The sequence below is a fragment of the Coregonus lavaretus genome (assembly GCF_964263955.1).
Source record: "Coregonus lavaretus genome assembly, contig: HAP1_SCAFFOLD_404, whole genome shotgun sequence".
Taxonomy (NCBI): Eukaryota; Metazoa; Chordata; class Actinopteri; order Salmoniformes; family Salmonidae; genus Coregonus; species Coregonus lavaretus.
Genome location: NW_028160743.1, coordinates 14,976 through 29,058, shown reverse-complemented (window position 1 = coordinate 29,058; position 14,083 = coordinate 14,976).

Sequence of the window (14,083 nt, the reverse complement as noted above, 5' to 3'; positions counted from 1 at the left end):
TTCTAATAGGTGGATTCGAATAGCTACAGTGGGGAAAAAAAGTATTTAGTCAGCCACCAATTGTGCAAGTTCTCCCACTTAAAAAAAAATGAGAGAGGCCTGTAATTTTCATCATAGGTACACGTCAACTATGACAGACAAATTGAGAGAAAGAAATCCAGAAAATCACATTGTAGGATTTTTAATGAATTTATTTGCAAATTATGGTGGAAAATAAGTATTTGGTCACCTACAAACAAGCAAGATTTCTGGCTCTCACAGACCTGTAACTTCTTCTTTAAGAGGCTCCTCTGTCCTCCACTCGTTACCTGTATTAATGGCACCTGTTTGAACTTGTTATCAGTATTGAAGACACCTGTCCACACCCTCAAACAGTCACACTCCAAACTCCACTATGGCCAAGACCAAAGAGCTGTCAAAGGACACCAGAAACAAAATTGTAGACCTGCACCAGGCTGGGAAGACTGAATCTGCAATAGGTAAGCAGCTTGGTTTGAAGAAATCAACTGTGGGAGCAATTATTAGGAAATGGAAGACATACAAGACCACTGATAATCTCCCTCGATCTGGGGCTCCACGCAAGATCTCACCCCGTGGGGTCAAAATGATCACAAGAACGGTGAGCAAAAATCCCAGAACCACACGGGGGGACCTAGTGAATGACCTGCAGAGAACTGGGACCAAAGTAACAAAGCCTACCATCAGTAACACACTACGCCACCAGGGACTCAAATCCTGCAGTGCCAGACGTGTCCCCCTGCTTAAGCCAGTACATGTCCAGGCCCGTCTGAAGTTTGCTAGAGTGCATTTGGATGATCCAGAAGAGGATTGGGAGAATGTCATATGGTCAGATGAAACCAAAATATAACTTTTTGGTAAAGTCGTCGTGTTTGGAGGACAAAGAATGCTGAGTTGCATCCAAAGAACACCATACCTACTGTGAAGCATGGGGGTGGAAACATCATGCTTTGGGGCAGTTTATCTGCAAAGGGACCAGGACGACTGATCCGTGTAAAGGAAAGAATGAATGGGGCCATGTATCGTGAGATTTTGAGTGAAAACCTCCTTCCATCAGCAAGGGCATTGAAGATGAAACGTGGCTGGGTCTTTCAGCATGACAATGATCCCAAACACACTGCCCGGGCAACGAAGGAGTGGCTTCGTAAGAAGCATTTCAAGGTCCTGGAGTGGCCTAGCCAGTCTCCAGATCTCAACCCCATAGAAAATCTTTGGAGGGAGTTGAAAGTCTGTGTTGCCCAGCGACAGCCCCAAAACATCACTGCTCTAGAGGAGATCTGCATGGAGGAATGGGCTCAAAATACCAGCAACAGTGTGTGAAAACCTTGTGAAGACTTACAGAAAACGTTTGACCTGTGTCATTGCCAACAAAGGGTATATAACAAAGTATTGAGAAACTTTTGTTATTGACCAAATACTTATTTTCCACCATAATTTGCAAATAAATTCATAAAAAATCCTACAATGTGATTTTCTGGATTTTTTTTTCTCATTTTGTCTGTCATAGTTGACGTGTACCTATGATGAAAATTACAGGCCTCTCTCATCTTTTTCAGTGGGAGAACTTGCACAATTGGGGGCTGACTAAATACTTTTTTCCCCCACTGTAGATTCTAATAGTATAAAGATAGTATAAAAGTAAGCCTACCCCCCCTATCCCCACCCCCCAAAAAAATTAAAATTATATATATATACACATTTTGTTAATTTTTGAATATTTAATGTATGTTTTTGTTTTTGTAGTTTTTTTTATTAATTTGTTTTTGTGTGGGGGTGGGGTGGGGGGGGGGGGGGTAGAAGGATTACTTTTATACTATATTTATACTATTAGAATCTAGTTACTAGATTCTAGCTATTCGAATCCACCTATTAGAATACCTATTAGAATATAGCTATTAGCATCTACATTACATTACATTTACATTTACGTCATTTAGCAGACGCTCTTATCCAGAGCGACTTACAAATTGGTGCATTCACCTTATGATAGCCAATGGGACAACCACTTTACAATTTATTATTTTATAATTTATATAATTTTTTAATTTTTACAGTATATTTGTAATTTTCATTTGTTTTATATATATAGTGTTTTTTATGTTTTTGTTTATATTAATTGTTATGTTTATTTTTTATTTTTAATATTTAATGTATATATATATATATATATATATTTTTTTGTATCTACCTAGCAGAGTATTCCTATTATAATCTACCTATTATAATCTACCTGTTAGAATCAACCGATTAGAATCAACCTATTAGAATCAACCTATTAGAATCAACCTATTAGAATCTAGCTATTAGAATCTTGCTATTAGAATCTTCCTTTTATAATCTAGCTATTAGAATCTACCCATTAGAATCTAGCAATTAGAATCTTCCTATTAGAATCTAGCTATTAGAATCTAACTATTAGAATCTCTCTTTTCAAATCTATGTATTAGAATCTACCTATTAGTATCAACCTATTTTAGTCTACTTATTAGAATCTAGCTATTTGAAACTAGCAATTAGAATCTAGCTATTAGAATGTACCTTTTAGAATCTTCCTATTAGAATCTACCTATTAGAACCTACCTATTATAATCTAGCTATTAGAATATACAGTGGTTTGCGAAAGTATTCACCCCCCCCATTGGCATTTTTCCTATTTTGTTGTCTTACAACCTGGAATTAAAATGGATTTTTTGGGTGTTTGTATAATTTGATTTACACAACATGCCTACCACTTTGAAGATGCAAAATATTTTTGGGGTTGAAACAAACAAGAAATAAGACAAAAAACAGAAAATTTTAGCGTGCATAACTATTCACCCCCCAAAGTCAATACTTTGTAGAGCCACCTTTTGCAGCTATCACAGTTGCCATCCATCATTCCTTCAATTCTGACCAGTTTCCCAGTCCCTTCCGATGAAAAACATCCCCACAGCATGATGCTGCCACCAGAGAAGATGGCTGCCGTTTTACAGCCCTCTAACCAATTGTACTATTATGTGTGTTTTTTCACGTTATTTGTAACTTATTCTGTACATAATGTTTCTGCCACCGTTGCTTATGACCAAAAATAGGTTCTGGATATCAGGACAGCGATTACTCACTTCGTATTGGACAAAGATTTTTTCTTCAGCGAAGGATATCCTTCAAACACCCGACAAAGCCCAAATCCCCATCATTTGCATGAGAAAGAGGCAGAGATATCGTGGATGTAGGTCGGGGTGCCTTGTAAGGATCCGACGGCGAGCAAGTAAACTGCCTCTTCCATCAATCCTATTAGCTAATGTTCAATCATTTGAAAATAAATTGGACGACCTACAGTTGAAGTAGGAAGTTTACGTACACTTTACAGACACGGAGTCATTAAAACTTGTTTTTCAACCACTCCACAAATTCATTGTTAACAAACTATAGTTTTGGCAAGTCGGTTAAGACATCTACTTTGTGCATGACACAAGTAATTTTTCAAACAATTGTTTACAGACAGATTATTTCACTTATAATTCACTGTATCACAATTCCAGTGGGTCAGAAGTTTACATACACTAAATTGACTGTGCCTTTAAACAGCTTGGAAAATTCCAGAAAATGATGTCATGGCCTTAGAAGCTTCTGAAAGACTAATTGACATCATTTGAGTCAATTGGAGGTGTACCTGTGGATGTATTACAAGGCCTACCTTCAAACTCAGTGCCTCTTTGCTTGACATCATGGGAAAATCAAAAGAAATCAGCCAAGACCTCAGAAAAAAAATTGTAGACCTCCACAAGTCTGGTTCATCCTTGGGAGCAATTTCCAAACGCCTGAAGGTACCACGTTCATCTGTACAAACAATAGTACGCAACTATAAACTCAATGGGACCATGCAGCCTTCATACCGCTCAGGAAGGAGACGCTTTCTGTCTCCTAGAGATGAACGTGCTTTGGTGCGAAAAGTGCAAATCAATCCCAGAACAACAGCAAAGAACCTTGTGAAGATACTGGAGGAAACACGTACAAAAGTATATATATCCACAGTAAAACAAGTCCTAAATCGACATAACCTGAAAGGCCACTCAACAAGGAAGAAGCCACTGCTCCAAAACCGGTTTGGTCTGATGAAACAAAAATAGAACTGTTTGGCCTTATTGACCATCGTTATGTTTGGAGGAAAAAGGGGGTTGCTTGCAAGCCGAAGAACACCATCCCAACCGTGAAGCATGGGGGTGGCAGTATCATGCTGTGGGGGTGCTTTGCTGCAGGAGGGACTGGAGCACTTCACAAAATAGATGGCATCATGAGGAAGGAAAATGATGTGGATATATTGAAGCAACATCTCAAGACATCAGTCAGGAAGTTAAAGCTTGGTCGCAAATGGTTCTTCCAAATGGACAATGACCCCAAGCATACTTCCAAAGTTGTGGCAAAATGGCTTAAGGACAATAAAGTCAAGGTAATGGAGTGGCCATCACAAAGCCCTGACCTCAATCCTATAGAAAATGTGTGGGCCGAACTGAAAAAGTGTGTGCGAGCAAGGAGGCCTACAAACCTGACTCAGTTACACCAGCTCTGTCAGGAGGAGTGGGCCAAAATTCACCCAACTTATTGTGGGAAGGTTGTGGAAGGCTATCCGAAGCGTTTGACCCAAGTTAAACAATTTAAAGGCAATGCTACCAAATACTAATTGAGTGTGTGTAAACTTCTGACCCACTGGGAATGTGATAAAATAAATAAAATCTGAAATAAGTAATTCTCTCTACTATTATGCTGACATTTCACATTCTTAAAATAAAGTGGTGATCCTAACTGACCTAAAACAGGGAATTTTTACTTGGATTAAATGTCAGGAATTGTGAAAAACAGAGTTTACATGTATTTGGCTAAGGTGTATGTAAACTTCCGACTTCAACTGTAAAATTACGGTTATCTTACCAACGGGACATTGAAAACTGTAATATCTTAAGTTTCACCGAGTCGTGTCTGAACGACGACATGGAACAACATACAGCTAGCGGGCTATACGCTTCATCGGCAGGATAGAACGACTGACTCCGGTAAGACAAAAGGGTGGCTGATTGTGTATATTTGTAAACAACAGCTGGTGCATAAAATGTAATACTAAGGAAGTCTCAAGGTTTTGCTCGCCTGAGGTAGAGTATCTCATGATAAGCTGTAGACCACACTATTTACCAAGATAATTTGTATCTATATTTTTTGTAGCTGTCTATTTACCACCACAAACCGATGCTGGCATTAAGATTGCACTCAATGAGCTGTATAAGGCCATAAGTAAACAGGAAAACGCTCATCCAGAGGCAGCGAACCTATTGGCCGGGGACTTTAATGCAGGTAAACATAAATCTGTTCTACCTTATTTTTACCAGCATGTTAAATGTGCAACCAGAGGAAAAAAACTCTAGACCACCTTTACTCCACACACAGACATGCGTTCAAAACTCTCCCTTGCCCTCCATTTGCTCACAGAACAGAGTTAGTCTATTCATAGAAACATTGAACCGCTGTAGTTTACAACAATTATAGTTTCTGAGGTGGAAGTTGGGAGAGTTATATTTGGCTCTCCTTTCCCAGATGTTTAGTTCATTTCATTCCGATCTCCTCTGCATTATTGTAGCCATTTGCTGCAGCCTGTCAACTATGCCTCTGCCTATCCCTGTTCTCTCCTCTCCGCACAGGCTACACAAACGCCTCACACCGCGTGGCTGCTGCCTCTCTAACCTGGTGGTCCCTGCACGCACCACTCACCTGGAGTTCCAGGTCTCAGGCAGCCTCTGGAACTGCCGTTCTGCTGCCAACAAGGCAGACTTCATCCCAGCCTATGCTACCCTCCAATCCCTCGACTTCTTGGCGCTGACGGAAACATGGATTACCACTGAAAACACTGCTACTCCTACTGCTCTCTCCTCGTCTGACCATGTGTTCTCGCATACCCCGAGAGCATCTGGTCAGCGGGGTGGTGGCACAGGAATCCTCATATCTCCCAAGTGGACATTCTCAATTTTTCCCCTAACCCATCTGTCTATCTCCTCATTTGAATTCCATGCTGTCACAGTCACTAGCCCATTTAAGCTTAATATCCTTGTCATCTATCGCCCTCCAGGTTCCCTTGGAGAGTTCATCAATGAGCTTGACGCCTTGATAAGCTCCTTTCCTGAGGATGGCTCACCACTCACAGTTTTGGGGGATTTCAACCTCCCTACGTCTACATTTGACTCATTTCTCTCTGCCTCCTTCTTTCCACTCCTCTCCTCTTTTGACCTCACCCTCTCACCGTGCCCCCCTACTCACAAGGCAGGCAATACGCTTGACCTCATCTTTACTAGATGCTGCTCTTCTACTAATCTCACTGCAACTCCCCTCCATGTCTCCGACCACTACTTTGTATCCTTTTCTCTCTCGCTCTCCTCCAACACTACTCACTCTGCCCCTACACAGATGGTAATGCGCCGCCGCAACCTTCGCTCTCTCTCTCCCACTACTCTCTCCTCTTCCATCCTATCATCTCTTCCCTCTGCTCAATCCTTCTCCCTCCAATCTCCTGATTCTGCCTCCTCAACCCTCCTCTCCTCCCTTTCTGCATCCTTTGACTCTCTGTGTCCCCTATCCTCCCGGCCGGCTCGGTCCTCCCCTCCAGCTCCGTGGCTTGATAACTCATTGCGAGCTCACAGAACAGAGCTCCGGGCAGCGGAGCGGAAATGGAAGAAAACTAAACTCCCTGCCGACCTGGCATCTTTTCACTCCCTCCTCTCTACATTTTCTTCATCTGTTTCTGCTGCTAAGGCCACTTTCTACCACTCTAAATTCCAAGCATCTGCCTCTAACCCTAGGAAGCTCTTTGCCACATTCTCCTCACTGCTGAAGCCTCCCCCCCCCCCCACCCCCTCCTCCCTCTCTGTGGATGACTTTGTCAACCACTTTGAAAAGAAGGTTGATGACATCCGATCCTCGTTTGTTAAGTCTAATGACACTGCTGGTCCTGCTCACACTGCCCTACCCTATGCTTTGACTTCTTTCTCTCCTCTCTCTCCAGATAAAATCTTGCGACTTGTGACTGCAGGCCGCCCAACAACCTGCCCGCTTGACCCCATCCCCTCCTCTCTTCTCCAGACCATCTCCGGTGACCTTCTCCCCTACCTCACCTCGCTGATCAACTCATCCTTGACCGCTGGCTATGTCCCTTCCGTCTTCAAGAGAGCGAGAGTTGCACCCCTTCTCAAAATACCAACACTCGATCCCACTGATGTCAACAACTACAGACCAGTATCCCTTCTATCTTTTCTTTCCAAAACTATTGAGCGTGCCGTCTTTAGCCAACTCTCTTGCTATCTCTCTCAGAATGACCTTCTTGATCCAAACCAGTCAGGTTTCAGGACTGGTCATTCAACTGAGACTGCTCTTCTCTGTGTCACGGAGGCTCTCCGCACTGCTAAAGCTAACTCTCTCTCCTCTGCTCTTGTCCTTCTAGACCTGTCTGCTGCCTTTGATACTGTGAACCATCAGATCCTCCTCTCCACCCTCTCCGAGCTGGGCATCTCCGGCGTGGCTCACTCCTGGATTGCGTCCTACCTGACCGGTCGCTCCTACCAAGTGGCGTGGCGAGAAGCTGTCTCCGCACCACGTGCTCTCACCACTGGTGTCCCCCAGGGCTCAGTTCTAGGCCCTCTCCTATTCTCCCTATACACCAAGTCACTTGGCTCTGTCATATCCTCACATGGCCTCTCCTATCATTGCTACGCCGACGATACACAACTAATCTTCTCCTTTCCCCCTTCTGATAACCAGGTGGCGAATCGCATCTCTGCATGTCTGGCAGACATATCAGTATGGATGACGGATCACCACCTCAAGCTGAACCCTGGCAAGACGGAGCTGCTCTTCCTCCCGGGGAAGGACTGCCCGTTCCATGATCTCGCCATCACGGTTGACAACTCCGTTGTGTCCTCCTCCCAGAGTGCGAAGAGCCTTGGCGTGACCCTGGACAACACCCTGTCGTTCTCCGCTAACATCAAGGCGGTGACCCGATCCTGCAGGTTCATGCTCTACAACATTCGGAGAGTACGACCCTGCCTTACACAGGAAGCGGCACAGGTCCTAATCCAGGCACTTGTCATCTCCCGTCTGGATTACTGCAACTCGCTGTTGGCTGGGCTCCCTGCCTGTGTCATTAAACCCCTACAACTCATCCAGAATGCAGCAGCCCGTCTGGTGTTCAACCTTCCCAAGTTCTCTCACGTCACCCCGCTCCTCCGCACACTCCACTGGCTTCCAGTTGAAGCTCGCATCTGTTACAAGACCATGGTGCTTGCCTATGGAGCTGTGAGGGGAACGGCACCTCCGTACCTTCAGGCTCTGATCAGTCCCTACACCCAAACGAGGGCATTACGTTCATCCACCTCTGGCCTGCTGGCTCCCCTTCCTCTGCGGAGGACAGCGGAGTCACTCACCACCTTCCGGAGACATTTGAAACCCCACCTCTTTAAGGAATACCTGGGATAGGATAAAGTAATCCTTCTACCCCCCCCCAAAAAATAAAATAAAAATACAAAATAAAAAATAAAATACAATTGTAAAGTGGTTATCCCACTGGCTATAGGGTGAATGCACCAATTTGTAAGTCGCTCTGGATAAGAGCGTCTGCTAAATGACGTAAATGTAAATGTAAATTTGGCTAATCTGACCATAACTATCCTCCTGATTCCTGCTTATAAGCAAAAACTAAAGTAGGTAGGTGTAGTGGTGGAATCAAACGCAGGACACCGAAGTATAGTCCAACAGACTTTAGTAAATCTCCAACAAGGAAATTACGACAACACTTGCCCGAAGGCGAAATTACGCACGAAGGCGAACAAAACAAAAGCGCACTAAACAGGTGCGTAAACACTCCAACGCAGTGGAGGGAAGCTCAACCGAGCTAAATAGTTACCTACACACGACAGACCAAAATCAATAACACACAACACCTGACAAACACAACGAGAAACTTATAGGACACTAATTACGCTAAACAAGAACAGGTGTCACAACAAACAGACAAAAGCAAACGAACATGAAACATACAACGGTGGCAGCTAGTATTCCGGAGACAACGAACGCCGAAGCCTGCCCGAACAAGGAAGAGAGGCAGCCTCGGCCGAAACCGTGACAAGGAAGCACCAGTGACTCGGTTAATAAGGAAGTGGTCAGATGATGCAGATGCTAAGCTACAGGACTGTTTTGCTAGCACAGACTGGAATATGTTCCGGGATTCTTCCGATGGCATTGAAGAGTACACCACATCAGTCACTGGCTTCATCAATAAGTGCATCGATGATGTAGTCCCCACAGTGACCATACGTACATACCCCAACCAGAAGCCATGGATTACAGGAAACATCCGCACTGAGCTAAAGGGTAGAGCTGCCGCTTTCAAGGAACGGGACTCTAACCCGGTCGCTTATAAGAAATCCTGCTATGCCCTCCGACGAACCATCAAACAGGCAAAGAGTCAATACAGGACTAAGATTGAATTGTACTACACCAACTCTGACGCTCGTCGGATGTGGCAGTGCATGAAAACTATTACAGACTACTAAGGGAAGCACAGCCGCGAGCTGACCAGTGACACAAGCCTACCAGACGAGCTAAATCACCTCTATGTTCGCTTCGAGGCCAGCAACACTGAAGGATTTTTTTAATTTATTTTTTTCACCTTTATTTAACCAGGTAAGCCAGTTGAGAACAGGTTCTCATTTACAACTGCGACCTGGCCAAGATAAAGCAAAGCAGAGCAATAAAAACAACACAGAGTTACATATCGGGTAAAAAAACATAATGTCAAAAATACAACAGAAAATATATATACAGTGTGTGCAAATGTAGCAAGTTATGGAGGTAAGGCAATAAATAGGCTATAGTGCAAAATAATTACAATAGTATTAACACTGGAATGCTAGATGTGCAAGAGATTATGTGCATTAGAGATGCTGGGGTGCAAAAGAGCAAAATAAATAACAATATAGGGATGAGGTAGTTGGGTGGGCTATTTTCAGATGGGCTGTGTACAGGTGCAGTTATCGGTAAGGTGCTCTGACAACTGATGCTTAAAGTTAGTGAGGGAGATAAGAGTCTCCAGCTTCAGAGAATTTTGCAATTCGTTCTAGTCATTGGCAGCAGAGAACTGGAAGGAATGGCGGCCAAAGGAGGTGTTGGCTTTGGGAATGACCAGTGAGATATACCTGCTGGAGCGCAGACTACGGGTGGGTACTGCTATGGTGACCAATGAGCTAAGATAAGGCGGGGATTTGCCTAGCAGTGATTTATAGATGGCCTGGAGCCAGTGGGTTTGACGACGAACATGTAGTGAGGACCAGCCAACAAGAGCATACAGGTCACAGTGGTGGGTAGTATATGGGGCTTTGGAGACAAAACGGATGGCACTGTGATAGACTACATCCAATTTGCTGAGTAGAGTGTTGGAGGCTATTTTGTAAATGACATCGCCGAAGTCAAGGATCGGTAGGATAGTCAGTTTTACGAGGGCATGTTTGGCAGCATGAGTGAAGGAGGCTTTGTTGCGAAATAGGAAGCCGATTCTAGATTTAACTTTGGATTGGAGATTCTTAATGTGAGTCTGGAAGGAGAGTTTACAGTCTAACCAGACACCTAGGTATTTGTAGTTGTCCACATACTCTAGGTCAGACCCGTCGAGAGTGGTGATTCTAGTCGGTTGGGCGGGTGCCAGCAGCGTTCGATTGAAAAGCATGCATTTAGTTTTACTAGTGTTTAAGAGCAGTTGGAGGCTACTGAAGGAGTGTTGTATGGCATTGAAGCTCGTTTGGAGGTTTGTTAACACAGTGTCCAATGAAGGGCCAGATGTATACAAAATGGTGTTGTCTGCGTAGAGGTGGATCTGAGAGTCACCAGCAGCAAGAGCGACATCATTGATATACACGGAGAAAAGTGTCGGCCCAAGAATTGAACCCTGTGGCACCCCCATAGAGACTGCCATAGGTCCAGACAACAGGCCCTCTGATTTGACACACTGAACTCTATCTGAGAAGTAGTTGGTGAACCAGGCGAGGCAGTCATTTGAGAAACCAAGGCTATTTAGTCTGCCAATAAGAATGCGGTGGTTGACAGAGTCGAAAGCCTTGGCCAGGTCGATGAAGACGGCTGCACAGTACTGTCTATTATCAATCGCGGTTATAATATCGTTTAGGACCTTGAGCGTGGCTGAAGTGCACCCATGACCAGCTCGGAAACCGGATTGCATAGCGGAGAAGGTACGTGGTATTCGAAATGGTCGGTGATCTGTTTGTTAACTTGGCTTTCAAATACTTTCGAAAGGCAGGGCAGGATGGATATAGGTCTGTAGCAGTTTGGATCTAGAGTGTCACCCCCTTTGAAGAGGGGGATGACCGCGGCAGCTTTCCAATCTCTGGGGATCTCAGACGTTATGAAAGAGAGGTTGAACAGACTAGTAATAGGGGTTGCGACAATTTCGGCGGCTAGTTTTAGAAAGAAAGGGTCCAGATTGTCTAGCCCAGCTGATTTGTAGGGGTCCAGATTTTGCAGCGCTTTCAAAACATCAGCTGTCTGAATTTGTGTGAAGGAGAAGTGGGGGGGGGGGGGCATGGGCAAGTTGCAGCGGAGGGTGCAGAGTTGGTGGCCGGGGTAGTGGTAGCCAGATGGAAAGCATGGCCAGCTGTAGCAAAATGCTTGTTGAAATTCTCGATTATTGTAGATTTATCGGTGGTGATAGTGTTTCCTAGCCTCAGTGCAGTGGGCAACTGGGAGGAAGTGCTCTTATTCTCCATGGACTTTACAGTGTCCCAAAACTTTTTGGAGTTAGTGCTACAGGATGCAAATTTCTGTTTGAAAAAGTTAGCCTTTGCTTTCCTGACTGCTTGTGTATATTGGTTCCTAACTTCCCTGAAAAGTTGCATATCGCGGGGGCTATTTGATGCTAATGCAGTACGCCACAGGATGTTTTTGTGCTGGTCAAGGGCAGTCAAGTCTGAGGAGAACCAGGGGCTATATCGGTTCTTTGTTCTGTATTTTTTGAATGGGGCATGTTTATTTAAGATTGAGAGGAAATTACTTTTAAGGAACAACCAGGCATCCTCTACTGACGGAATGAGATCTATATCAATCCAGGATACCTGGGCCAGGTCAATTAGGAAGGCCTGCTCGCTAAAGTGTTTTAGGGAGCATTTGACAGTGATGAGGGGTGGTCGTTTGACCGCGGACCTGTTACGGACGCAGGCAATAAGGCAGTGATCGCTGAGATCCTGGTTGAAGACAGCTGAGGTGTATTTAGAGGGTATGTTAGTCAGGATGATATCTATGAGGGTACCCATGTTTACGGATTTAGGGTTGTACCTGGTAGGTTCGTTGATAATTTGCGTGAGGTTGAGGGCATCTAGTTTGGATTGTAGGATGGCCGGGGTATTAAGCATATCCCAATTTAGGTCACCAAGCAGTACGAACTCTGAGGATAAATGGGGGGCAATCAATTCACATATGGTGTCCAGGGCACAGCTGGGGGCTGAGGGGGGTCTGTAGCAAGCGGCAACAGTGAGAGACTTATTTCTGGAAAGGTGGATTTTTAGAAGTAGAAGCTCAAACTGTTTGGGCACAGACCTGGATAGTATGATAGAGCTCTGCAGGCTATCTCTACAGTAGATTGCAACTCCACCCCCTTTGGCAGTTCTATCTAGACGGAAAATGTTATAGTTGGGGATGGAAATTTCAGAATTTTTGGTGGCCTTCCTGAGCCAGGATTCAGACACTGCTAGAACATCAGGGTTGGCGGAGTGTGCTAACGCAGTGAATAACTCAAACTTAGGAAGTAGACTTCTGATATTTACGTGCAAGAAACCAAGACTTTTGCGATTACAGAATTCAGCAAATGATAGCGCCTGGGGAGTAGGAGTGATACTGAGGGCTGCAGTAGCCTCTACATCACCAGAGGAACAGAGGAGGACTAGAATAAGGATACGGCTAAAGGCTTTAAGAACTGGTCTTCTAGTGCGTTGGGTACATAGAATAAAGGGGGCAGATTTCCGGGTGTTGTAGAAAAGATTCAGGGCATTATGTACAGACAAGGATATGGAAGGATATGAGTAAAGTGGAGGTAAACCTAAGCGTTGGGTAACAATGAAAGAGATAGCATCACTGGAGGCATCAATTGAGTCGGTCTCGGCGTGTATGGGGGGTGGGACAAAGGAGCTATCTAAGGCAGGTTTAGCTGGGCTGGGGGATCTACAGTGAAATAGTACAATTAGAAATAACCGAAACAACAATAAGCTAACCATGTTTGGGCTGAGGCTAAACATAAACAGGATGTAGTACCGTAAAAAGGAACAGTCCAGCAGACATCAGCTGTATAGCTGAGTTATCATAAGGTCCGGTGAACAGCAATAGGATAGTTCGGAGGCTGCTAAAGCACTAGCGAGTAAGAGGCCACGGCTAGCGTGTGCTAGCGGGCCGGGGCTAGCAGATGGAATCTTCGTGGTCGATGTCGTAACCACATCAGACGATTTCGTCGGCAAACCAGTCGTGTAGGATCGGCGGGGCTCCGTGTCAACACTAGGTGGTCCCGTCCGGTTGACAGAGAGGTAGATAGCCGGGAGATGGGCCTAGCTCAGGATGATTAGCCAGACCACAGCGTCCATTTTGTTGCAGCTAGCTGGTAGCGATGAATCCGGAGTTAAAGGTCCAGTGATTCAGTGATTCCGGCAGAAAAACTGATATGTTCTGGGTCGATAACGCGCTGTGCAGACTGGCCGAATATCCGGTGATTAATGTCCAGTGATTAAATTAATCCCGCAGAAAAAAAATCCAATGTTCTGGGTGAAATACCGCTAACTGTGGCTAATAGCAAGTAGCTAGTTAGCTGGTTAGCTAGTTTCAACTGGAGATTCTAGATAAAAGGTAAGTCAATAATAGAATCCGTTCCACATTGAGTGAGGCGGGTTGCAGGAAAGTATATTTTGTAGAAGGATGAAAAGTCTGATAGGGAAATATGTAAAAATAAAATACAAAAAAACAGGGTATTTACAGGCTATTTACAGACACACGACAAAAACAG